This window comes from Triplophysa dalaica, chromosome 5 (genome assembly GCF_015846415.1).
Source record: "Triplophysa dalaica isolate WHDGS20190420 chromosome 5, ASM1584641v1, whole genome shotgun sequence".
Classification (NCBI taxonomy): Eukaryota; Metazoa; Chordata; class Actinopteri; order Cypriniformes; family Nemacheilidae; genus Triplophysa; species Triplophysa dalaica.
The window spans coordinates 22,859,900-22,886,052 of NC_079546.1; the positions used below are offsets into that span (position 1 = coordinate 22,859,900).

The 26,153-nt window shown below is 36.7% G+C and overlaps 2 protein-coding genes and 1 long non-coding RNA gene across 3 annotated transcripts in view; 2 read left to right on the forward strand and 1 right to left on the reverse strand.

The window, feature by feature from the left end:
• The window catches only part of LOC130421317 (uncharacterized), a 792,526-nt gene that overhangs the window by 446,715 nt on the left and 319,658 nt on the right, over window positions 1-26,153 (reverse strand). The window lies entirely within an intron of this gene.
• Window positions 1-26,153, forward strand: part of LOC130421318 (histone H4-like) — a 366,115-nt gene that overhangs the window by 14,566 nt on the left and 325,396 nt on the right. The gene's annotated exons all lie outside the window — the stretch shown is intronic.
• LOC130421368 (uncharacterized) lies at window positions 1,650-5,025 on the forward strand. Its single transcript, XR_008906792.1, has 3 exons — window positions 1,650-1,814; window positions 2,687-2,857; window positions 3,089-5,025. It is a non-coding gene; the product is annotated as an uncharacterized LOC130421368 (long non-coding RNA).

Sequence of the window (26,153 nt, forward strand, 5' to 3'; positions counted from 1 at the left end):
GTGTAAGCGGCAGAGAACCGAGGACGCCGTTTATTAGCAGGAAACCAGTTTGTGATGAGGAAACACTTTTATACTTTTTGGGAACAGTGTTACACTTACTTACACATACTGCAATTTATTTTTTGACAACATGTCGTTGTTTTCAGTAGTGGCCTAAATATAGCAATACATTACGTAAAATTGACATTACAAATGGTTGTAACATTTTTGATTTAAAAACAAATATAAACATTGTTAATGAATAAGAATATAAGTTATTTGTGATGAAACATTATCTGTTATTTGATTATTTATTTATTGAGTACATGTTTGTCATTTTCCAGTTTTCCCTCTAATTTTCTGGTTTATTTTGTGACTGGACGGCAGTTTGTCTACACAAACATCTTTGTGTTTATAATGTGTTAGATGTATGATGACAGACAGTTGCTAGTCTTCCTTTGAATTTCCACTTTTAGAATTTAATCTTCTTTGTACTGCAAGTTTGCAGTAAACAGCGGCCTCTGCTGTTCAAAACATATATTGCGATTCATATACAACCAGCTTGTCTCCTCACATTTAATAATCGATTTTCAACCGGCTCGCAGTGAATCGATCTATCTCTGCTCCAAAGTACAAAGTATAATTTCCGAAATTACGATTTTAATCATTTAATTTGAACAAAATAAGTACGTACTACAGTTACTGGAGACTACAACAGTAATCAATTTGTTAATTATCAGTTGTTTTGAATGTTTAATGAAAATATTGTATGCATTTACCTCAAAGTATGTTGTAATATCAAGAGGATTAATAAGAATTATGATTTTTGCAATAATCTTGCAGCCCTATGGGTATTTAAATATAGCAAGCTATTCATTCATGAAACTACTGAAATTAAATGCATATTTTTTACCTACATTTATATTAAAAAACGTCTTCAGATACCAGTCGGGTTCCGAATTTAAAGTTTTTACAGGTGGTTTCACAGATGAAACATGTGATGATCATGTGTCATGATCGACATGAAATAAACAATAGATAATGCAAGAAACAACAGAATATAAATACTTTAACAAGACTCTTTGAGAATTTTCAGTGTAATGAAATGCGCCACAGCGACCGAGAAAAAATATAAATGTTGTCGATTTGCCATCTACTGGCTCATTAGGCAAAGTGTTTGCTCATCAGTTTTAGAACACAAGTTTGTAATTTAACAGTGTTTACTATGTATTGTGTTCATGGTTCTTAAAAATTATTACAAAAATGTAACTGATCTTGCAGGACAATACTGTAAAGGTCTGCTCATAGCATGCTTTTGTCTTTGACAGACCCAGCCTGGACAGGTACTTTCATTTTATGTTTTGTATGATAACTTAGTAAACATATCTCGCTAGTTAAACACAAACAGTTTATTTTATTTGATTTATGAATTTCAGTCTCTTTCCCTCTTCACTCTGAAAGTGAGGATTCAAGTTGAGGTGTTGCTTGTTTCTTCTTTTTGTTGTTCATAATGTTTGTATTCAGTTATTTCAATTCCAAATGTATGCCGTATATCAGCTGTATTAGTTCTTTCTGTTATCAAATGATCATCCTAATTTTCATAGTTTTCTACACTGTAACGAATTGCTGTAAAAACTAACAGCATTATTTTACAGAAGCTGACTGTTTTTTAAATAATACAGAATATTGCTGTAAAGTGCAATGCATTCTGGGGTCACGTGACGGATTAACTCAAATGTACAGAATATTGCTGTAAATTTCAAATCTACAATGGCGGGATGATCTTCAACGGTCGAGATTGGTGTAGTGCGCAAAATGAGTGATTCACACATGTGGTAAGTAACTTATTACGTTTTTTCCATATTTGGTAACTATCATAGTGGTAACTTTATATAGAGGTATCTACATTCGCGTTTCACATTGGTAACCCCGGATTCAACCTCTATCCGCGGGGACCGAAGGAGTCTTGCGCGGGGTTTCAGCAGCGCCGTCGCGGTAAGATTTCAAACATTCTCCGTCGCTATAGCACCTGAGGACAGAAGTTGTTCATGTTATTTAGAGTTTTTGTACAAATCAGGAGTGAAGGCGTATGTGACGAGCTACAGTTCATTGTATTAGTAAGTTGACGGTTGTTTTTTTAATGTTGAACATCGCGCCCGCCGTAGACTCGGTAAAAGTTACATGCTTCGACAGTTGTGATACCACACTCGCTCGTGATTATTTTCTGGTGTAATTCAAATGTGCAAATGCAGTGACCCGTAAATCGAGAGACCAAATTAAAACAAGTCACCAAAGCTTGCGGTAAGTCGTTGTTCACGGAGGATAGCCCGGTAAAGTGATTAATGTACGTAACCATAGATATACAGTTTATGTAACGGAGGCCAGATGAGAGCTGTAGCAAAAGACGTTACCGACACCCTCATCGTTAGAGCAGGACTGTCTCCCAGATAGGACCGTGGGATGGTGGGAGTGAGACGATCCGTTACAAAATACTAGTGTGACAATTTCTTGACCGTGACATCCCTAACGTTAATGGTTTACATTTCTGTATAAGTACGGTTTTAAGTGTAAGTTACTCTGTTTAATTTGCTTAGAGTTTGTTCGTAGAGTCACTTATACTAAAATGTAGTTTAAATGTAAAATGCTTAAAGATAATTTAGTCACTATTAACTATAACTATTGTCACATGTGGTATTGTTTGTTTTAGGACACACTTTGCCATGCAGGCCACTGGATGCTGACTACTGAAGGTTAGGTTGTGTGTGACGGTGCTCAGCACAGCTTCATGTCTGGCCTTCCCACTCTGTTCATAGCATGTTACATATTCAATCTTGAGTACCAGGATGGGGCAAGCGTGTATCTTGGAGTCCAATGAAAGGTATTAGTTGAACAACTTCCTTACCTGCATTTTATAGATATGTTAATGTTATATACCTGTTAAGACCTTTAAAACAATATTTCTCAACGAGAGATGGATTTTTTTAGGGCAAATTATTTAGAAGTCTCCGCTATTTAACACTAGCAAGCTAATGATTTAATTCATGTGTTTTAATATAATATATTTTGTACATTTAATATACAACATTTTGTTTTTCCTGACTCTTTGTAGATATTAATCCAGAGAGTGGAACAAGAAGAAGCATCATCTAAAATGCCAGGAAACAGAAGAAACAGGTTGCAGTGAACCCACATGTTGCCGCTCTACACAATGATGAATTTTCATTGTAATCGATGAAAAGTAAGAAACACACACAGACACACACACACACGCACACACGCACACGCGCACACACACACGCACACACAGAGCGACTAACAGTGATTTAAACTCATAATTTGTTTATTCATGTCACAAACACATAAAATAAACACATAAGTAGGCCGCAGTTACTATGATCATGCACTTTCTGGTGTGAAATGTTTATTTATTCATGCAGTTAATGAATCAATTGAGTTGACTTTCCAAGTGATGATTGATCATGAACAGCAGGTGTCATCACTAAAGATCAGAGTCAACTGAAGAAATGAACAAGAACAGGAAATAAAGACTGTAGACACACAGATTCATGTCATATAAATACACAATCACATATGCTAATATAATACATATTTACATGTAACTAAATGAAACTTTTGACTTCTTTAAATATCATTAGTAGAGCTTTAGTTGTATTTAGTTTTTTCTGATGTTGTTTTATTGAACAAGTCATTTAAATTCACCATTATGGCGATCAGTGTTTTATTTAGTTGGGTACTTGTACTAAAGTCCAACTTAACCGTTTTCCCTACTTGTGAAAAGAACTGTTCTAAACATACATCATGTTAAAGCAAGCAGGTGCACAGTCTTGTCTTTCTATTGAGTAGAAGCTTATTTATAATTGTTGACAAAGTCAGTATCTGTTTATCTTACACACCACTATTGACAAACATTGACATCTCTAGCTTGACTAAAACATTTCATTACACTTTTATCATTTTCTGATGACTTCAAGCAACAAACAATTTAAACCACAGGCAGTATGTCTGTTTAACTCATTATCAACAGCAAAAGAAACAAGTACCTCAAGTACCCCACTAAAGAGAATCCTCATCACACTAATGATGACGCCACATCACATCTAAAACATTTCAAACTGCAGCTAAACCTCTAACTCTACATGAACATCTTTTACACTCAAACTTCTTTTAACAAGTGATTATCGAAACACTGTTTAAAGATGTTTAAAGCATCTTGATATTTTGTGATATTAAGAGACCACATTAGTTCTACACATAGATCTGTTGTGTTTGCTTTACATCAGCTGTGTATATAAACACTTCGTGAACAGCAGGTGTGATCACTAAAGATCAATCATCACTGTAAAGTCAACTCAATTGATTTATTAACCCCATGAATAAATGAACATTTCACACCAGAAAGACTCTGCTTCAGTGTAAATTTGTACACCCGTAGGTACAGACTCAAAGATACACCAGCGGGTGTACATTTAACACCAGGACTTTCCTTCGTTACTTGTGTTGGTTCGGCTGAAAGTGATAACGCATCGTTTCTTTGGTCTGCACCCTAATGAGTGTTTACTGACATCAGCTATAAAGAACACTATACAATCTTGTTTCTGTATGTAAATGATATATACGGTGTATTCAGAGCTCCGTTTCAAGCTGCGCGGCTGTCGCTTCTGTCTTGTGGGGACGGTACGAGACACCACAACAGCCCTCAGGACAGCAGGAAAATAAAGAGTATTTACACTGTAGACTTTACAGTAAATACACACACATTAGTAGACTATGTTGGAAACACGCTGGTATTGTGTTGCTAATCGTGTCTGTGAAATAAAAATAAACAAATGACACGTTTAAAAACAACACTGGCCTGTGCGTGCGAGTAAAACCCATACATGGCAGACAAAAATAGCCTCTGTGAAGTATAAAGCTGAAGTGGTCAAGTAAAAGATCTCGTGTGATTTGACATCAGACTTTTAAAAGTGAGAATAACCCTTACGGAAAGAAAATATATTTCCTAATATATGAATGTAAAATATATAAAATGACATAATGGTATATTTGAAAATATAGATAATAATAAATTGTGTAAATATATTAAGATATATTAAATAATACATAAGGAATTGCCACTTTTCATATATTGAAAAATTTATTGACCATAATATATTTTGTTATATGTTCCAATATATGTAATTTTATAACCAGTAAAATACTTTATAATATAATGATGTACACGTGATAAGATATGGGACTGAATGTGTAAACATATATTGACCATAATATTTCTTATGTTAAGAATTACAACATACATGTTTTATATTTTTAAACATAGCCACTTCACAATAGCCTAAGAACTCCTGTTCAAACTGAAGCACTTATTGAAAATTGCTTTACTGAATAACGCACAATAAAGTAATATATGATCTTCATGATGTTCAGTCAATTGTTGTCCTAACCACAGACTCTACTCTTCATCACCACGGTAACCCCACACAATTACACACTAGAGACCCTTCTACATTTCATAGTAATACAACATTAAACACTATGGCCCGGTTTCACAGTCAAGGCTTAAGGCTAGTCCCAGACTAAAATGATTTTGTGACCTGTCTTAACTCAATATAACTTGCCCAGAAATATCTTAAAATATATCAGTGCCATTGTTTTGTCTCAAGATTTACACCAGTAATGTATTCTACTCAGGCATTTCTTAAAAGCGACTTAAATATCTTAATTCAACTAAGGCTTAGTCCTGGCTCAAGCTAAACCATGTCTGTGAAACCCGGCCTATATGTGTATACTAAACAATCACATCTACATGTGAACCTTTTTCAGTTTTATTTTTGTCTTTGTTTCTAAATATATTGTATGTTCAATATTCATATATTGTCAATGCACATATTGCTGTATATCAAAAAAGATTAGCACCAGCTTCAAATATATGGAAATGTATGATGTAAAATAATTGGTTTGAGAGAATATTCATACATTTTTGTTCCGTAAGTGAAGACACATGAACTCTATAATAAATGTGACATGAGAGGAAACTCAATATGTTTGTCAGAATGTCAGTGAGAGTAATGAAATGAAATCTGATGAAATAAATGTGTTGTATAGTTTACCTGTGAATAGTGAAGAGAGAAGGATCAGTCCCAGCAGACATATATCACTCTTCTCAGTCATGTTGTGTTTCTCTTACTGAGTCTCTTCTCATCATCTACTTATATTTCTTCATGACAACATTTGTAACTCGTCCTGTGTTTCTCATTTCCTCTTTTCTCATCGACTGAGTCATGACACTATTATAGACTAGAACACATTCTGTAGTTTAATGGTGACATTTGTAAAATACTTCTGTTGTCTTAAAATAATTGGACACAGTGCTCAGTTAAGACTTTTGTTGTCAGAGACTTTAACAGGACTAACATGATGAAGGTTTTCTCCAAATTCCAAATTTACACTGAAGCAGTTTCTTTCTGCTGTGAAATGTTAATTCATTCATGCAGTTAATTAGTCAATTAAGTTCACATTAGAAGTGATGATTGAGTCATTAATGATGAAGACCTGCTGTTAACAAACACAATCACTGAAGAAAATAGGAAAAAAAAGTCATCCTGGTAGGGTTTAGCGTGTGCTTTAGTTAGGCTCTCATCCTTGATTATTTTATTTAAATACATTTTGGGTTAGATGTAATAGTGTGTTTTTAAAGTACATTTATAACAGCCAAAAAAATGTCTTATAGCCAAAACTTCATCTGAATATACCATACTGATATACTACTCAATTCAATTCAAGTTTATTTATATAGCGCTTTTCACAATGTGTATTGTTTCAAAGCAGCTTTACAGGGTCAAATAGGAAAAACAGAAAAGTTAAAACACAGCACAGTGCATGGTATTTATACAACGAGTAAGATCATTCTAATAAATGATGTCTAATTTCTAAATAAATAAATAAATGCAGTCTCCGGTGAGCAGGCCAACACTGCCCTGCTGTGGCGAGGAACCCAAACTCCTATGATTGAACCAGGCTCAGCCGGGAGGGCCAGATCCCCTTTGATGTGTCATAGCTGCACTCAAACTGCAGACATGTGATTTAAATTTTAGCATTTAATACCAAATATTGTAATTTCAGCATTAATAAGACAAATAATCCGTCTTTGCTCTTGGTTGGGGGTGTATTGGTCTGAGATGGGATGGTCCGATGGACATATTTCTCTTGGCTGGTGGTGGAATTGCCTTAGATGGAGCTGGGATGGTCAGTCAGTCTGCAGATGTAGCTGGCGTAATCTCAATTTGGGGATGGGCATCTGTCAGTCGTCTGGACACGGTGGAACTTCTTCTTACCTCGGGATGGGCATCCCGAGGCAGAGGCGGAAAGAGAATAAAGAGAATAATTAGCGTAGCTGCTGTTCAGTAACTATGCATTAAGTGAAAGCTTGGCTGAAAAGATGTGTCTTTAATCTAGATTTAAATTGGGAGAGTGTGTCTGACCCTCGAATAGTATCAGGAAGGCTGTTCCAGAGTTTAGGTGCTACGTATGAGAAAGCTCGTCCCCCTTTGGTGGATTTAGTTATTCTAGGTGTTATCAAAAGTCCTAAATTTTGAGATCTTAGAGAGCGTGATGGGTTGTAACGTGATAAAAGCTCAGTTAAGTAAGTAGGTGCTAAACCGTTTAAGGCTTTGTAAGTAATTAAGATAATTTTAAAATCAATGCGATACTTAATGGGTAGCCAGTGAATCGATGATAAAACTGGGGTTATGTGATCGTATTTTCTTGACCTAGTAAGAACTCTGGCAGCTTCATTCTGAACTAACTGTAGTTTGTTTATCGATGATACAGGACAACCACTAAGTAGAGCATTGCAATAGTCAAGCCGTGAGGTCACAAATGCATGAATAAGCTTTTCTGCGTCTGTCACACATAAACTATTTCGTAATTTGGCAACATTTCTAAGGTGGAAGAAGGCTGTTTTTGTGATATTTGAGATGTGATTTTTAAATGACAGGTTGCCGTCTAATGTAACGCTTAGGTCTTTAACTGTATTTGTTGGAGTAACAGTGCAGCCTTCATTTTGCAGGTTGTAATCTGAGATATCCCGTTTAGGTGTTTTTGGTGCTATAAGTCATTTTTCTGTCTTGCTAGATTTTAAAAGAAGGAAATTCCAATGTTTTATGTCTTCGATGCACCAGTTTGATGAGATATATAGCTGAGTATCATCTGCATAACAGTGGAAGCTAATTTCATGTTTTCTAATAATGTTGCCGAGGGGCAGCATGTATATGGAGAAAAGCAAGGGTCCTAAAACCGATCCCTGAGGTAATCCGTGATTTACTTGCGTAAGATTTGATGATTTCCCATTTAAATGGACGTATTGATATCTGTCTGTTAAGTAAGATCTGAACCATTGCAGTGCCTGTCCCTGAATACCGATATAATGGTGTATACGATCTAGTAGTATTTTATGGTCTACAGTATCGAAAGCAGCACTAAGGTCAAGCAGGACTAATAGTGAGATGTTTCCTTTATCTGATGCAATAAGGAGGTCATTTGTAATTCTTACGAGCGCAGTTTCAGTGCTGTGATGCGGTCTAAAGCCAGACTGAAACTTTTCGTGTATGTCATTATTTTGTAGGAAGGTACACAGTTGAGTTGAAACTACTTTTTCTAGAATTTTAGACAAGTACGGGAGATTTGAAATCGCATTTAAGGGCAACACCAACCAAACACTTTAAAATTGTATATGCATCCACACTATTTAAAAAAAAAAATCTCATTTTGGAAGTGTTCATATATACGAAATTATTATTCATTTTACTCATGTTATTTTTCTTTGTTACTCTTAGTTATAATGTTACATATTATTAAAATATATATTAAATATACTAATAAAGATTATAATAACATTTCAATGAATACAACATCTGAGTGACACAGTCGGTGTAGGGATTTTTATTGTCCACCAGATGGCGAAGTAGAGCACTGTGACAAAAGCTTCGAAGCACGGATGTAACTGAGAACCATAATGTACAAATAAACAAGTTTTAAGAATCAAGTGCCTAACTTAAGAAAACACTGATCAACATTTTCTGAAAAGCAAAGTTCTGTTCCTTTCAAAAAAAGAGCTTTTGTATACACATATGACAGATAAAGTGAAAGTGGTGTCTGTGAAGATGTTAATGGTGTTTTATTTTATTCTGAGGTTATTTACACTTGATGTGCATCAAAAGTTGTGTGTCTGTGAGTCAGTTGTTGTTGTTGTGTTTTGTTTATCTTTTCTTCAGTGACTCTGTTTGTTATCAGTAAATGTCATCAAGGATCTTCACTTCATTATTCACTCTCATTAATCTTTACTGTGTAACGTAACACAAAAACAAGATGACTGTTTCACAGGAATTTACTGTAATGTTAATGTTAACAATAAATACAATATGTAGTCAAATCTTTAACAGTGTGGGTGAAGAACAAACTAATGTTGAACAAGTTGCCACCAAATGTGAGATACATACTCGTATCTACATTATAATGTGTATTTGTAAATATTTATGTTTTATTAATGTGTGTTCTGAGACTGTTTAAATTATTACTGTAACACACTGAGTTTTAAAACAGTGCAATACCGGCCTCTGCCATAAGGGGGCGCCTATGTGTTGTCATGGTGACGTGTGTGTGTTTATCTCAGAGCTGTCAGACGCATCTGAAGAAAGACACAAAGTGTTTCTTGTGTTTATTTCTCATGAAATTTCAGGTTTTATTATAATAGTAAATATGTTTTACAAACATTGATGTAATACCGAGTAAGTTAATGTGTTTTTATCTGTTTAGTATCAAATAACTTAACTTACTTACTGTGGAGAAATATTGATATTTGTATTGTGTAGATTGTGAATCTTAAATGTTGACTGTTAATAGAAACATCTGTAAGTTAACTTATGTATTTCAGTTAAATCTCTTCAAGTAAAAGGACTCAAACTTGTATATATTGTGTTCAAGTTAATAAGAAAAGTGTGTATTTGATACAATGGATATTTTAGTCACATGAGTTGTATTTCAGCTCATATTGATGTTAAATTGATGAATATGTTAATAGTTTATTTATTATACAGAGAACAGATTGTCTGACTAAAGAAACATTTTAATGTGTTGCTGCACAGGGAAGAGATTTATGGACAATGTAATGTCGGGTTTAAAATACAAACCTTACACTGTTAACAAACACAATCACTGAAGAAAACATGAAAAATAACATTAGATCTTGAGATCACCATTATAGTGATCAGTGATCCTTTAGTTAGTCTCTTACTCTTGGACTATTGATATATGTTGATGTTAATTATTTCACTGTTTCTGTAATAAAAACAACAATAATCACAATATTACACCTGAAGATAAACTTTCATTACTGGAAAACAAAGATCAAGAGCCCAACTAAAGGAAACACTAAACACTATCAGAGTGAATTCTTATTGTTGATGTTTCTTCAGTGATTGTGTTTGTTAACAGCAGGTGTTCATCATTAATGATCAATCATCACTTGTAATGTGAACTCAATTGATTATTTAACTGCATGAATAAATGAACATTTCACACCAGAAAGACTCTGCTTCAGTGTAAGTTTAACACTAATAGGTATGGACTCATTTTTACACCAGAGACTTTACTGTGCAGTGATCGTCCAGTGATGGGGATTGTTCTGAGCCCACTTTACAGGCTTCTGTTTATGTCCAGTTTACATAACCGCTTTATTAATGAGTAAAACATCAGTAAAATCAAACACACACAATTACTATATAAAGGACTATAATCAACAATAATTATTTCTGTTTTAATCTTTTAGTCTTCAGTAATGAATGCGTGTTTCTACATTTTTAACATCCTAAATCATTTAGATCCTGCATGTATTGCAGTCATATATTTCAGTGTTTGTTATATTCTTACAAAAACAAACCTTGAGAAAGCCTGAGAGCATGATAATAATTGAATAAAAAAATCTGGGTTCTTTCATAACATAATATATTCATGTTTTTAATCTTTTTTTAAAAAAATTAGTTTTGTGATGCTTAAAACTAAAAATGAAGTCGTTTTTTTCCTAGAATTTTTTTGTAACCTTGGCCAGATCTGTGCCTTGCCACAATTCTGTCTCTGAGCTCTTCAGGCAGTTCCTTTGACCTCATGATTCTCATTTGCTCTGACATGAACTGTGACCTGTAAGGTCTTATATAGACAGGGGTGTGGCTTTCCTAATAAAGTCCATTCAGTATAATACAACACAGCTGGACTCAGGTGAAGGTGTAAGAACCATCTCAAGGATGATCAGAAGAAAAGGACATCACCTGAGTAAAATATATGAGTGTCACAGCAGTGGGTCTGAATACTTAGGACCATGTGATATTTCAGTTTTTCTTTTTTAATAAATCTAAAAAAGATGTCAACAATTCTGTGTTTTCTAACATTATGTGGTACCGTGTGTACATTAATTAGGAAAAAAGGGAACTTAAATGATTTTAGCAAATGGCTGCAATATAACAAAGAGTATATTATATTTTTATCTAATATGGGACCCTGTTAAAAACATTCACTAATATAATTCTGTTATTCTGTTATTCAGTTATTTAGTTATTAAGTTTGCAAATGTTTTTCCAAATTATGAAGTAAATCAAAGACCCTTTTAGTGTCAACATTACACTTACGTCACAGCATTAGCTGGAGAAAAAAACAAAGGAAAACTGGAGGCGGCCAAAACAAACCAGCACAGAGTCGACTATACAAAATATACAAATATCTTATTGTGTTGTTGAGAGACAGAAGCGATTGACACAGAAAAACATCATTCAACAATATGTTTAACATGTTTTATTATTTATTTATGTGTTTGCACAGTTCACTTCAACACAAATATTTTCACAGATCATTTTGTCTATTCAGTGTTTATAAAGAAGCTTTAATTTAAATTCATTTCTCAAACAACCAAATGTTTCAAAACAGTTTTTAAAACATTGAATTACCTTTCACACATGGTTATTACTACAGTTGAAAGAAAAAGTATGTGAACCCTTTGGGCTTACTTGGATTTCTTCATAAATTGGTCATAAAATGTGTTCTGATCTTCATCTAAGTCACAACAATAGAGAAACACAGTCTGCTTAAACTAATACCGCACAAACATTATACGGTTTCATGTTTTTATTGAACACAACATGTAAACATTCATAGTGCAGGGTGGAAAAAGTATGTGAACCTTTGGGTTTAATAACTGGTTGACCCTCCTTTGGCAGCAATAACCTCAAGCAAACGTTTCCTATAGTTGCAGATCAGACCTGCACAACGGTCAGGAGAAATTTTGGACCATTCCTCTTTACAAAAGTGTTTCAGTTCAGCAATATTCTTGGGATGTCTGGTGTGAATCGCTCTCTTGAGGTCATGCCACAGCATCTCAATCGGGTTGAGGTCTGGACTCTGACTGGGCCACTCCAGAAGGCGTATTTTCTTCTGTTGAAGCCATTCTGTTGTTGATTTACTTCTATGCTTTGGGTAGTTGTCCTGTTGCATCGTCCATCCTCTGTTAAGGTTCTCTGAGGTTTTGATGTTGGTGTGCTGTGCCTTTTGTTCTCCACACATAGCGTTGTGTGTTCTTTCCAAACAACTCAATTTTGCTTTCATCTGTGCACAGAATGTTTTGCCAGTAGTGCTGTGGAACATCCAGGTGCTCTTTTGCAAACTTCAAACGTGCTGCAATGTTTTTTTTGGACAGCAGTGGCTTCCTCAGTGGTGTCCTCCCATGAAGTCCATTCTTGTTTAATGTTTTCCTTATTGTAGATTTGTCATCAAAAATGTTAGCATGTGCCAGAGATTTCTGTAAGTGTTTAGCTGACACTCTAGGATTCTTCTTCACCTCATTGAGCATTCTGCGCTGTGCTCTTGCAGTCATCTTTACAGGACGACCACGCCTAGGGAGTGTAGCAACAGTGCTGAACTTTCTCCATTTGTAGACAATCTGTCTTACCGTGGACACATGGACATCAAGGCTTTTAGATATACTTTTGTAGCCCTTTCCAGCTTTATGTAAGTCAACAATTCTTGATCGTAGGTCTTCTGAGAGCTCTTTTGTGCGAGTCATGGTTCACATCAGACAACGTTTCTTCAGAACAGCAAACTCAAAACTGGTGTGTGTTTTTTATTGGACAGGCCAGCTTTAATCAACACATCCAATCTCATCACATTGATTGGACCCCAGGTTGGCTGACTCCTGGCTCCAATTAGCTCTTGGAGAAGTCATTAGCCTAGGGTTTCACATTTTTTTTTGCACATATTTTTTCCACCCTACACTATGAATGTCTACATGTTGTGTTCAATAAAAACATGAAAACGTATAATGTTTGTGCGGTATTAGTTTAAGCAGACTGTGTTTCTCTATTGTTGTGACTTAGATGAAGATCAGAACACATTTTATGACCAATTTATGAAGAAATCCAAGTAAGCCCAAAGGGTTCACATACTTTTTCTTTCAACTGTATATGTTGTGAATACTACTACTGTATGTTGTAAAAGTTTTTATCTAAAAGCATTACATGTTCAGCTGCTACAGCTGCAACATTTAACTCACATTGTCACATGTCATTGTCTTAATCTGTAATCATTAGATTGATGTTTAATAGATTGTCACGCTACTATCACTATAATATCATTAATAACACACATCTTCAAATCTGAACTATAAGATCAATCAAGAATAACTAAATATATTTGAATAACTGAAGTTATTATAAATGTTTACATGTAATTCCAAATCCTATAAAACATGTATTTCAAAGTTTCTCTTAAGTGATGAAAATGACGTCTTTAAACACAACGACTGTGGCGTGATCGGTCAGAAGTCTGAACACACTTTCTGTTTCTCTTCATCTTCATGTTTTGGTGTGAAAACATTTCCATCAGGCTGCACTCTCCAGGTCACTGTTGTGTCATTGTGTACGCCCAAATCTGTCAGTTTCTGCTGAATCTACACAACAGGATCTTTTACATTTCAGTACAGAGAGGTCACGCTGTGACATTTTGATCTTCTATTGGTCTCACGCACTCACGTGACACAAATTCACAGGTCAGAGTTCACCAAACTTGAACTTTGAAACACAGTGAAATGCAAAATATCTTCTAACAAATTTGCATGAGTATGTATGGAAGTCAATGGAACGAAAAGTCAAGTGTGATTGTGTCTTAAGCCAGTAACAAACATGTTTGAGTGAGTCTGAAAAACTCTACTATCTGTGTGTCAGCTCATTGTGTTGTATAGGACACACTTTCAACACAAATAGTTGAATACTCACAGACTGTAAGATGGTCTCCATCACTGCAGGATCATTGACATTCTGACCAGATTTCAGCTCAAATCTCACAATCTGTTTCTTGGTCTCTGGAAGATTAAAAGATTTATTAATTTTCAACTAATATAAAGTGTGAAGAAAACAACATCACAACAGTTACACAAATCTACAGCCAATCTTTCTAACACAACAGCTACATGTGTTTAATACAAATGGAAATAATCATTTGTCAACTTCTCATATTGTTTTCATAGCAACTGTTCTTTAGGATACATTAAGGAAAAATGAATAATAATCATTAATTCATCACTTTGTCTCCCGAGTGTTTCTGGTGGAACTTCCACCACCCAAAAAAAAAACAGATTAAGAAAATCAGAGCTCATGTATAAATCTTCATTATTATTTTTTTTATTTAATTTCTCCTTCTTTACTCTTTCATCCTTCAACGTTTTAACCAAAAATACATTTCAGAAGAACAAATCAGATCAATACAGTAGAACACTAACAATAGCTGCACATCTGACATTAAAACAGGATTTTCTTCTCTTGCGCAGTCTTGTTGTTGAAGGACAACAACTGGTCTTTGCTGGTCTTTGATTTTGATTGGCTGAGCCCAGTTCTAAACTGTTATAAAATACCCCTGTTTATAACGGCTGACTGCACTACATAGACTAAATATCATTTATTTTACTTTTATTTTATGAAACCACGTTACACGTTTTATAAAAGCAATAAGCCGTGCGAAGCGATGGGTTACAGTGCAATTGCTTTATTAAACCCTGACTGTTTAACATCATATGATCATCAATGTGTTTTGCATCAGTTTTTTTAATTTGTGGTCAAACTATTTATTTTGACTATCAACAGCTATGTTTGTCTAACGTCTCTTCTCTCATTCTGTGTATTTATGATGTTTGTGTTGTGAGTAGTTTATGATCACACATAAAAACTTACGTCTCTTGCAGATGAATGGAAAAGTATTTGAACACAGTTGATCATCTATAAGACCATCAGGACGTATAACACCACAAGGTTGGTTCAAGTTCATCAAGTCAGGTTGTCCAGTCATCCAGTTAATGGAGGACACGTCCACAACATTTATTTCATCTGACCACTTCCATGAGTCTCTGAACAGACCAATCCATGATAAACTAATGCCTAGCATTGACATCTGGTGCAGCAGGACTTGATTCTCAGTTTGATTGTGAATGACGGCCAGATCTGTGTAATGTTGTCTGCAGTAACTCTGAGCTTCATGCCAGCTCATTGGGATATTAACAAAAACAAACCTGTCAGCTTCTGTTTTATTCTCTGTAGAAAGATGAGATTGATAAACAGCATTAGAGAACAACTTCAAAGAAATAACATTTTCACGTGAGTTGAATCGACTTCTTTACTATTCATTTCCATCTCATAGTTTAGACACACAGACACAAAGAATCAGTTTATGAATCTCAACACTGGTGACGATCAACAAACTATTCAAATCAACAGATCAACACTCAACATCACTAAACAAGCTGGACAATTGAATTTATCTTTTTTATTCATTTGATAAGTAGCTTTTAGAACTTTGTCTGATAGACCGGTTCTTATCTCACAGAGCTTGCTGCTCAACTTCTGGTCCAGACCTTTGTGATCTCTAGACTGGACTAATGCAATGCTCGTCTTCCTGGTCTTTCTGAGGGGTGGATTCATAAAACAAGATATATGAAAATAAGACAGGCTGATTTGAGTTTGTCAGACTTATTGGCAGTGGATTCGGTTTCATAGAGCAAACTTGAAATAGTTCAAACTCAGTTACTATAGAAACTAATGCTGGAAACTAACCAGGGACCAGATTCACAAGAGCTCCGTTAACACTGAGTCATGAGGATATGATGATATTACAACTAATTATCTTTCATGATGAAATATATCATTACTATTAATAAACAAATAAACAAATAAAATAAATCATGGGCACCGGAAGGACAGAAATGTAAGTGGATCAACAGGGGTTAAGTGAGAAAGACGTGTGACGAATCATTTTCACATCACATATCTTACACTGTAGCTGTTTATTTTCACTAAAATGAAGTAAATGTTTGATGAAAGGTGTTTAAGAATAAATTGTAAGGTTAGGGGTAATATGAAGGTTATTTTTGTCTCAGTTAGTTGGCATCTAATAAATCATTCTATATCTTTCTCCAAAGCAAAGATTGTTTGTGTGCTGAACTGAAACTAATGCTGCAGGACAAGCGAGATCTAAATCAACACCGCACAGTGTGCATGTATGGAATAACATAGTTCAATACTATTTTTCATTTTTGTGAATATTTGACAGGAACACATGCAGTAACTGCTTTTTTATTCACCCAACAACAATTTATCTTAACAGGTTTTAAGCAATTGTTGTTCTGCAGTCTCTGTACAACATATCACTTCATTGTTTACTAATTCTTGTAAGTTCAAATCTTTCAAATTAGAGCGTCTGCTAAATGCATTCTGGTCAATGAAAGGATTGAATCATATTACATAGTTGAATTAAATGGAATATCAATACATTGACTACTTAAAATATTAATGTGATTGACATGTGTTGGTCGTATGTCATACCTTTGAAGCAAATAAAGGGATATTCAGTAGAGCAGACTGTATCAAACCATCCACTAGATGATAGAACGACACATTCCTCTTCTCCATTCAAGTTGTTTGGTTCAGCTCCATACCATCTGGAGAATGAAATGTCTTCATTTTGATATGACCACCGCCAGTTTAAAATGTTATTGTAGAGTCCAATCCAGACGGCTGAAGTCAAGTCTGGTTGAACTGCTGTCTGTACATTCGTCAAGTCTTCATTGTTTTGAACGGTGACCAGATCAGAGTGATGCTGTCTGCAGTAAACCTGTGCCTCATTCCAAGTCATCTTCTCCCGTATCAGAACAAATTCACATGAGATGCTCTGAATGAACAGATAGAGCACTGTTGTGAGAGAGAGTGGGGGGGGGGGGAGAGGGAGAGAGAGAGAGAGAGAGGGAGGGACAGAGAGAGAGATATATATATTTTTTTAAATATTGACAATCCTTTTTATTTCAAAAAATTCAAACTTCATTCCAATATCTTGGCAATACATTTTTTACAAAACTAGTCACGCTTTTCAATATAATATTAAGATTTTTTTTTTTATGAAAATAATAATAATAATTCACATCAACAACTCCAAAATAACCAGTTCATCATCAATTAATGAACACAGCACATTATCACAGCACCACTAAATGTAAAAAATATTCAATGTACTCATTAGTTTATAAGAATTAAACTCAATTACAAGTTGTGATTTTACCATTTTTTTAAAAGCTATTATATCTTCTTGTTCACATTTCTGTTCAATTTTATCTCTCCTAGTTACATAAATTGCTAATTTTGCGATACCAATTAAAAAATTAAGCACCTGACATTTGTATTTTTCCTTAATAGTATACATACAACCAAGAATAAAATCATGCTTTGTAAAACATACCTCAAAAGATTCAAAAAGAATCTCTAGAAGGCTAAACAAAACAGAAAGTCTGTTACAAAACATAAAACAATGGAACACAGTCTCCCTTTCTATTGATGGACATAAAAGTTGTCCTGAGTGTTCAAAATCGGAGAGAAAGGCAGCTCAAATAATTGTTAAAGTTTATTGATCAGTAAGTTCAAAATACAGCGCTGGGTTGTCTCAGACACAACGTCTCACAAAGAACCAACCCAGGAAAACAGTTTTACAACATATTTATACTATTTGTCGATGTGTCTCTTCTTTCTGCTGGGCATGGCGTCCACCTGATTCTCGTCCAATCAGCTTTCACTTCTTTGTTCTCCAAATTTCTGCAAAACATCACATTACAAGACCCCACACCCAACTTCTGCCCAACACCAGCTTTCCTAGGTCATCAGTCACTGCTATGTGTGTGTGTGTGCACATTCCATCTCGCTCTGTTTCTACATTTCAGTTTGTAATCTGCACGCACAGACTCTGAGGCTCCAACTGCCTTTCTGTTGCTTCCTCTAAAACACTCCTCAGATAACAACATACATTTCACATACCTTCCACCCCCTCCTACACAACTGCAGCCAAAGATGCCCCCTCTATCTCACACACTCACATTCCTTTGCTGCAAGCACTTCATTATCAGCACCTAGCTTGGGTATCAAATGCATGTATTAAAACACTCACAATGTTATGACTTCACCTCTAAATAAGACAAAACTAATTAAATGATTAAATCCTTCACTATACAAAAAGGACAATTTTCTCATACACTTGGGTTCAACATTGCCACAAAAGAATTAACTTCTACGCCCCATGGAGTATCCTCCATTGGAGATCACCAACTCTTTTAGGTAAGGGAGGTTTATACAGAATCCTCCACACTGGTTTTGTTGTTTCAGTAATCTCCAATGTGTCTCTCCATACAGTATCACTTCTATTCTTAACCCTTTCATATTTGTCACATTCACAATACTTCTGTACAATGATTTCCCTTTAACTTCAAAAAAGTCAATTTGACCATCTAGTTCCTTCTTCAACAAGGGATTAATGTCATTAAATGAAGTAAGATCAGGTACAATACTTATATCTGGAAAGAAATCTTCACAATCCGGAAATATACATTTCTTATTGTACTCATCAAGTCAAATTATTTCTTGTACATTCAAAACCCCCATCAGTTTATCTAAAAAACGTTTAATGTATGGTGCAGACTTTACCTTTAAAAAGGCTGAAACTGCATCTACATCTTTAAAATCAGGACCTGCATTTTTTATGATGTTATTCAATCGTAGAGATCCACTTCTATACAACACATCTTTAAGACCTGGTATTTCGTCACCAGATACATCAAGACGTGCTCCACACACAATCGGCTCTTCCAGTAGCCAGTAAAGGGACACTGATGGTTCCATCCATTGAAGCTTAAACAGACTCCATATTTTAAAAAGACTTCGATAGAAAGCAGGAACTCCTCTAAAATCCAATTTTTTAGAGTCCATTAAAAACAAAACCGTGTCCAGGCCAAGTCCACTTATTCAGCGTTAAATGCATTGAGCCACTGGTCTCCATATCAGTCTTTTAGATCCCATCATAAATTTTGTCCACAATTTCTGAGACCAACAGGAGGGTCAACGCATGCAAGTCTATGCCACAGGGAAGAAGCCACAAGTTTGTTAATAATGAGCGTGCGTCCTTTAAATGACAACTGAGGAAGCAGCCATTTCCATTTTTTTAACATCCTGTTGCTTTATGTGCCATTCCCTCCCAGTTCTTCTGCATGAAAGTTTCAGAACCTAAAAAAACGCTAATATATTTTAACCCATCTTTTTGCCATAATAATCCTCCAGGTAGAATGGGACTTCCTCCTTCCCATTTCCCAATCGATAAGGCATCACTTTTCCCCAATAAACAATTGCCGATGAAATATCTTTAAAATCATTAACAATTTGTTGTACAATTTGAACATCATCACTATCATTTATAAAAATAATAACATCATGACCATATGCAGATAAATAAAAAGCATTATTACACTGTGGCAATATTAGACCCTTTAACTTGTTTCGAAAACTAATTAGCAATGGTTCTATGGCCAGCACAATCTAACAGCCCAGACATGGCACAACCTTGTCTAATGCCTCTCTGCACTTTAAAAGGGGCACCCAAACTACCATTCATTTTAATCACACTCTCAATGTCACAATACATTGTTCTGATCATATAAAAAAAACTAGAATTAAAACCAAAAGCTTGTAAAGTATGCCACAAGTAAAGGTGTTCGACCCGCTCGAATGCCTTCTCTTGGTCTAGAGAATTAAGGCCAGTATTTACACCGAACAACTTTGAAACTTCCAAAACATTTCCAATTAGTGTTACATTATCAAAAATCGATCTATTTGGTACAAAGTATGTTTGATCGTAGTGTATCACCATCCCTATTATTGTACTCAATCTTGCACTCTGAGCACAAGAGAGAAACAGGCCTCCAATTTTTAATATTTTGAAGATCACCTTTTTGGCAATAGAGTGATAACTGCCCTTCTACAACTGAGTGGAAGAAAAACCATTAATAATGCTTTCATCAAACACTGATCTGAGATCTTCTCATAAGATGGACCAGAAAGTCTTATAAAATTCAATGGGTAACCCATCAATCCCAGGGGATTTCCCATTCTCCATACTCATCATTGTGATGTAAAGCTCTTTTTCTGTGAGTGGTTGTTGCAAACTTTCATTGATCTCTTTGTCAAGTTTTGGCAGACCTTCAAAAAAACTACTAGTGGTCATCTTTCATTTATCAAATCAGCTGTATATAATTTTTTATAAAACTGTACTGCAACTTACATTTACATTTACATTTAGTCATTTAGCAGAACCATTTTATCCAAAGCGACTTACAGGTGCAATTGGGACAGCATAAGTACAACAAAAGCATAAGTGCAATCAAAAAAAAGAGGGCTGGTCTCATATAACCTAACACAGTATACAGAACCATTCATTCATTCATTCATTTTTTTTTTTTTAAGAGTAGAGAAGAAAATAGAGTTAGAACAGATCAGTCAGATGTTGACGGTAGAGCTGTGTTTTCAGACATTTCTTAAAGAAGGCTACAGAATCTGCAGATCTTGTAGCAGCAGGCAGATCATTCCACATGGCTGGAACAGGTCCGGAGAAGGTGCGCGAGAGAGATTTTTTACCTTTTTGGGATGGCACCACAAGACGCTGTTCGTTTGCAGAGCGTAGTGATCTGGCGGGTACATATGTCTGCAGTAGCGAGTGAAGATAAGGTGATGCCGAACCAGTAGTGGTCTTGTAAGCCAGGAGCAGAGTCTTGAATTTGATGCGAGCGACAATAGGGAGCCAATGTAGCTTAATGAACAGAGGAGTGACGTATGCTCTCTTCGGTTCATTAAAGATAACTCTTGCCGCAGCATTCTGGATCATCTGTAGAGGTTTGGTTGTGCAAGCTGGAAGCCCACCCAGTAGCGCATCGCAGTAGTCCAGTCTGGACAGGACCAGAGCCTGTACTAGGACTTGCGTAGCATGCTCTGATAGGAAGGGTCTAATTTTCCTAATATTGTAGAGGATTAGTCTACAGGACCGGGCGGTGCTAGCAATTTGATCTGTGAAGTTGAGCTGATCATCGATCACCACTACCAGGTTTCTTGCCGTTCTGGAAGATGTGATGGTTGATGAGCCCAGTTGAATGGAGAGGCTGTGATGAGTCTGTGTATCGGCCGGGATTGCAAGCAGTTCTGTTTTTGAAAGGTTCAGCTGCATGTGATGGTCATTCATCCAGAGCGAGATGGCGGCTAGGCACGCTGAGATGCGTGCAGAAATTGTCGGATCGTCTGGGCGAAAAGACAGGTAAGGTTGTGTATCATCCGCATACCAGTGATAGGAAAAGCCATGTTTCCGGATGACAGAGTCTAGGGATGTCATGTATACAGAGAATAGCAACAGACCAAGCACTGAGCCCTGAGGCACACATGTGTCGAGATGTTGGGACTCAGACACCTCACCTCTCCAAGATACTCTAAAGGACCAACCCAAGAGGTATGACCTGAACCATTGTAGCACCATTCCGGAGACCCCCATAGTCTTGATGGTGGACAGGAGAATGTGATGGTTAACGGTGTCAAATGCGGCAGATAGATCCATTAGGATGAGAACTGATGAGTTTGAGGAAGCTCTTTCTAGTCTCAGGGCTTCAATGACAGAGAGCAGTGCAGTTTCAGTGGAATGACCGCTCTTGAAACCCGACTGGTTGCAGTCTAGGAGGTTGTTCTGGGCGAGAAAGGATGAGACCTGGTTACATACAACACGTTCTAGAGTTTTCGTAATGAAGGGGAGGAGGGATACCGGTCCGTAGTTTTCTAACAGTGCAGGATTAAGAGAAGGTTTTTTTAGTAGCGGGGTAATACGGGCCTCTTTGAAGAGTGCAGGAAATGTACCAGTGGTGAGAGATGAGTTGATAATGTGGGTCAGAGAGGGAACAACCGATGGGGAAATGGCCTGGAGGAGATGATTGGGGATGGGATCTAGGGGGCAGGTAGTCAGGTGGTTCGAAGAAATGACCTTGGAAACGTCCTCTTTAGATACGAGAGAGAACGAGGGGAGCAAGCATGTGTCTGGGGATTGGGCGTGGTCAAGAGGCGGTGGCGCAGAGAATTGATTGCTGATATTTACAAAGAACGATGCAAAATCGTCAGCTGTTAAGTCTGATGGAGGTGAGGGGGAAGGCGGGCAAAGAAGAGCAGAAAAGGTTTTAAAGAGAGTACGAGGGTCGGGAGAGTTATTGATTTTAGCTGGGTTTACTGGATTTTCGCAGAGGAGACATCCGCAGAGAAAGAAGAGAGAATAGACTGATAGAGAGAGAGGTCGGTAGGTTCTTTGGATTTGCGCCACTTTCTCTCAGCAGACCTGAGAGAGGCGCGATGTTCACGGAGAACATCAGATAACCAGAGGGCAGAAGGAGATGCACGAGATGGCCTAGATCTGAGAGGGCATAAGATGTCTAAGCAGGAGGTTAGTGTGGAGCAAAGGGTGTGGGTGGCGGTGTTAGCATCAAGGAGAGAGAACTGTTTAGGGGGTGGGAGAGTAGCAGATACTGCAGAGGATAAGCGGGAGGGAGAGAGTGATCATAGGTTGGGTCGGAATGTGACCAGTCGGGAAGCATGTGTAGTGTCTGGAGAAGTTAAGTCGAGATCAAGAGTGATGAGGAAATGATCTGACTTGTGCAGCGGGGTGACCTGGGAGTGATGGGTGAAACAATGGCGTGTGTAGATAAGATCAAGTTGATTACCAGATTTATGAGTCGCTGAAGTTGGGACTTGCTTGAGGTCAAACGACGCAGTCAGGTTTTTCCAGGTGTATGTTGAAGTCTCTGAGTACCACCAGAGGAGTACCGTCCTCGGGGAAAGATGACAGAAGCGCATCCAACTCCTCCAAGAAAAGTCCAAGGTGCCCTGGGGGACGATAGATAACTACAACATGTGTTTTAACAGGGTGGATGACAGTAACAGCATGAGACTCAAAGGCGGTGTTGTTGCAAGAGGGTAACAGCTGTTTGAATTTCCAGTCATTTGGAATAAGTAGTCCGGTTCCTCCACCCCTCCCTGATATGCGTGGGCTGTGGGAGAGAGTGTAATTATTGAAGAGGGCAGCCGGTGTGGCAGTGTCCTCCGGTTTGATCCAGGTTTCGTTAAGTGCTAAAAGAGAAAGACCCGAATGTTTGGCAAAAGCTGTGATGAAATCTGCCTTGTTTACAGCAGATTGGCAGTTCCATAAAACAATATTAAAGGTAATGGAGGTAGTTTTGGATGCTGAAAGAGTGCGTAGATTTTTAGCATTAGCCATGCGTGGCCTTCTGCGTTTTGCCGGTGATTTACGAGTTGTAATGACAGTGTGGATTTGAAAACACATAGTGAAAAATGAAGGAATGTACAAGACAAATATAGAAAAGAGATTAAAGAGAATAAATAAGGTGCAATAGTATAAGTGCAAAACAGTAATACTCAGGTGCCTTATCGGTGACCTTGCTAGGTGGAGTCGCACAGGTAGAGTCGATGATCTTTACTCTCTTCAGTCTTTAGTTGAACAGGTAGAGTCGATGGTCTTTACTCTCTTCAGTCTTTAGTCGCAAAGGTAGAGTCGATGGTCTTTACTCTCTTCGGTCTTTAGTTGCACAGGTAGAGTCGATGGTCTTTACTCTCTTCGGTCTTCATGCGATGAGGGCTGCACGCGACCGCTGCACGCGGTGGTTAGTCTTATTTATATACCCGTTTAGTCTAGCAATTGAATTCAGCAGGACACGCCTTCCACTTTCTCCCAATATCACGCGAAAACAAACGCAACTATTAACACGTGACTCAGCGTGACTCAGCGGACACACACAATGGGAACGAAACTGCATTATACTCAATAAGACACACACACTATTAATCGATTACACTTACGACTTTCAGATGATTCTCAAACTGCAACAAACTGCTTCTCCCACGAACTGGGCTAAAACAACTGTTTAAATACTTTAGCTGGCGTTGGACACGCCTTCCACTTTGACCAACTTCTCTCATCTCTGAAGTTTTATTTAATTCCTGTCCTGTATCAGAGACCAAGGAATGAATCATTCTACTTTGACTATTTTTTTTCTCCATACTGAAGAAAAATTTGGGAGGCGCATCCATTTGTGTGACTTTCTGTAAACGTGAGCGAACCAGCACTCCCTGTGCCTTAATGTCCATCAGGTTACCCAATTAAGTTTTCTTTGATATCAAAGCTTCAATACGTTCTTTTATACCCATTGATGCAGACAAACTGTACAAATTGATTATCTCATGCTCTAAAATATTCAGTGATCGAGCTAGTTCTCTTGTAACATTAAGAGTATATTGCTGACAAAAACTTTTGATTTGCATTTTTCCCGCCACTGCTGTAAAGAGCTATATAAATCCTTTGTTGTTTAAAAACATACCAGAAAAATTAAAAGAATCTTTAAATGTTTTATCATCAAGCAAGGATGTATTAAGATGCCAATAGGCACTGCTTGAGCTCACATTACTAACTAATACAGAACAAAGAACCGCACTGTGGTCTGAGAAACCTACAGGAATAATTTGACAAGATTTAAAAATATTGAACTGGTGCTTAATGCTTAAAAACCGATCAAGACGTGCCAAACACAATGAATTATCTTTACAATGAACCCATGTAGATTGTCCTAATTGTTTATGCATATTTCTCCAAATATCACAAAGATCAAAAATTTGAACGAGTTGCTTAATAACTCTTTGGAATGCAACACGTTGTTCTAAATTATTTCTGTCTACTTCATCTATCTCAGTACAATTGAAATCTCCACCTAAAACTAAAAAATCATCTGTATTTAGGCTTTTCAGAGTTGTGTTGATTAAATTTAAAAACAAAACTCTTTCCGCTCCACTATTTGGAGCATAAATATTTGAAAACACCATAACAATTTTTAAAAATTTCACAGTAACTTTTATAGAATGACCTTTTTCAATTTGAACAAATTCATAAGATACTGGAGTCACTTTTTTAGAAAATAAAATTGCAACACCTCCACTTATATAGAGGATTTATGACTAAGAAGAAGTTTACCTCCCCACTCTCTTTTCCAGTCTACCTCATTTCTTTGATCACTATGCGTTTCTTGTATAAACATGACAATAACAGACTTCTGATGTATAAACTCATAAAACATCATCCTTTTATGAACTTCTCTAGCTCCATTTCAATTTAAAGTTCCAATTTTTAGTAGACTCATAGTTTTATTCAAGTTCAACAAGAAACTAAGATGGGGAAAAACAGAGATTGTGCATATGGTAAAAAAATAAAAAAATAAGGATTTAAACCATTGCATTCTTCTCATCTCTATGAATTTGTTTTTTTAACTTGTTTACAAATTTCCGTAAACGGTACTCCTCGAGATCTGAGAAAGCCCCTTATTTCATCAAATATCTGGTGTCCTTCACGAACTGTGCACGGTTAGGAAAATAATCCTCAATCTGCACACCTTTTAGCCCTTTAGTTTCCTGCAGAAAAACACAAATGGTTCGGCTTTATACAAAACATTTATAGTTTCATTTTGAGAACATGCAGAAATCTCTCAACACACAGAAACACTAGAATCAGAATCATCGCCATCCGAAGCTATGAGAGAACCAGACCCCGGTGTTCCAGCCCTGTTCACCCCCACGAGCGGCTCGTCTAGCGGCACGTTACTCGCAGCTACACTGCTTTCGGCCTCCAGCGATACGGCAGCGGGTACGCTAGTTTCAGCCACAGCGCTCGCACTCCCCGCT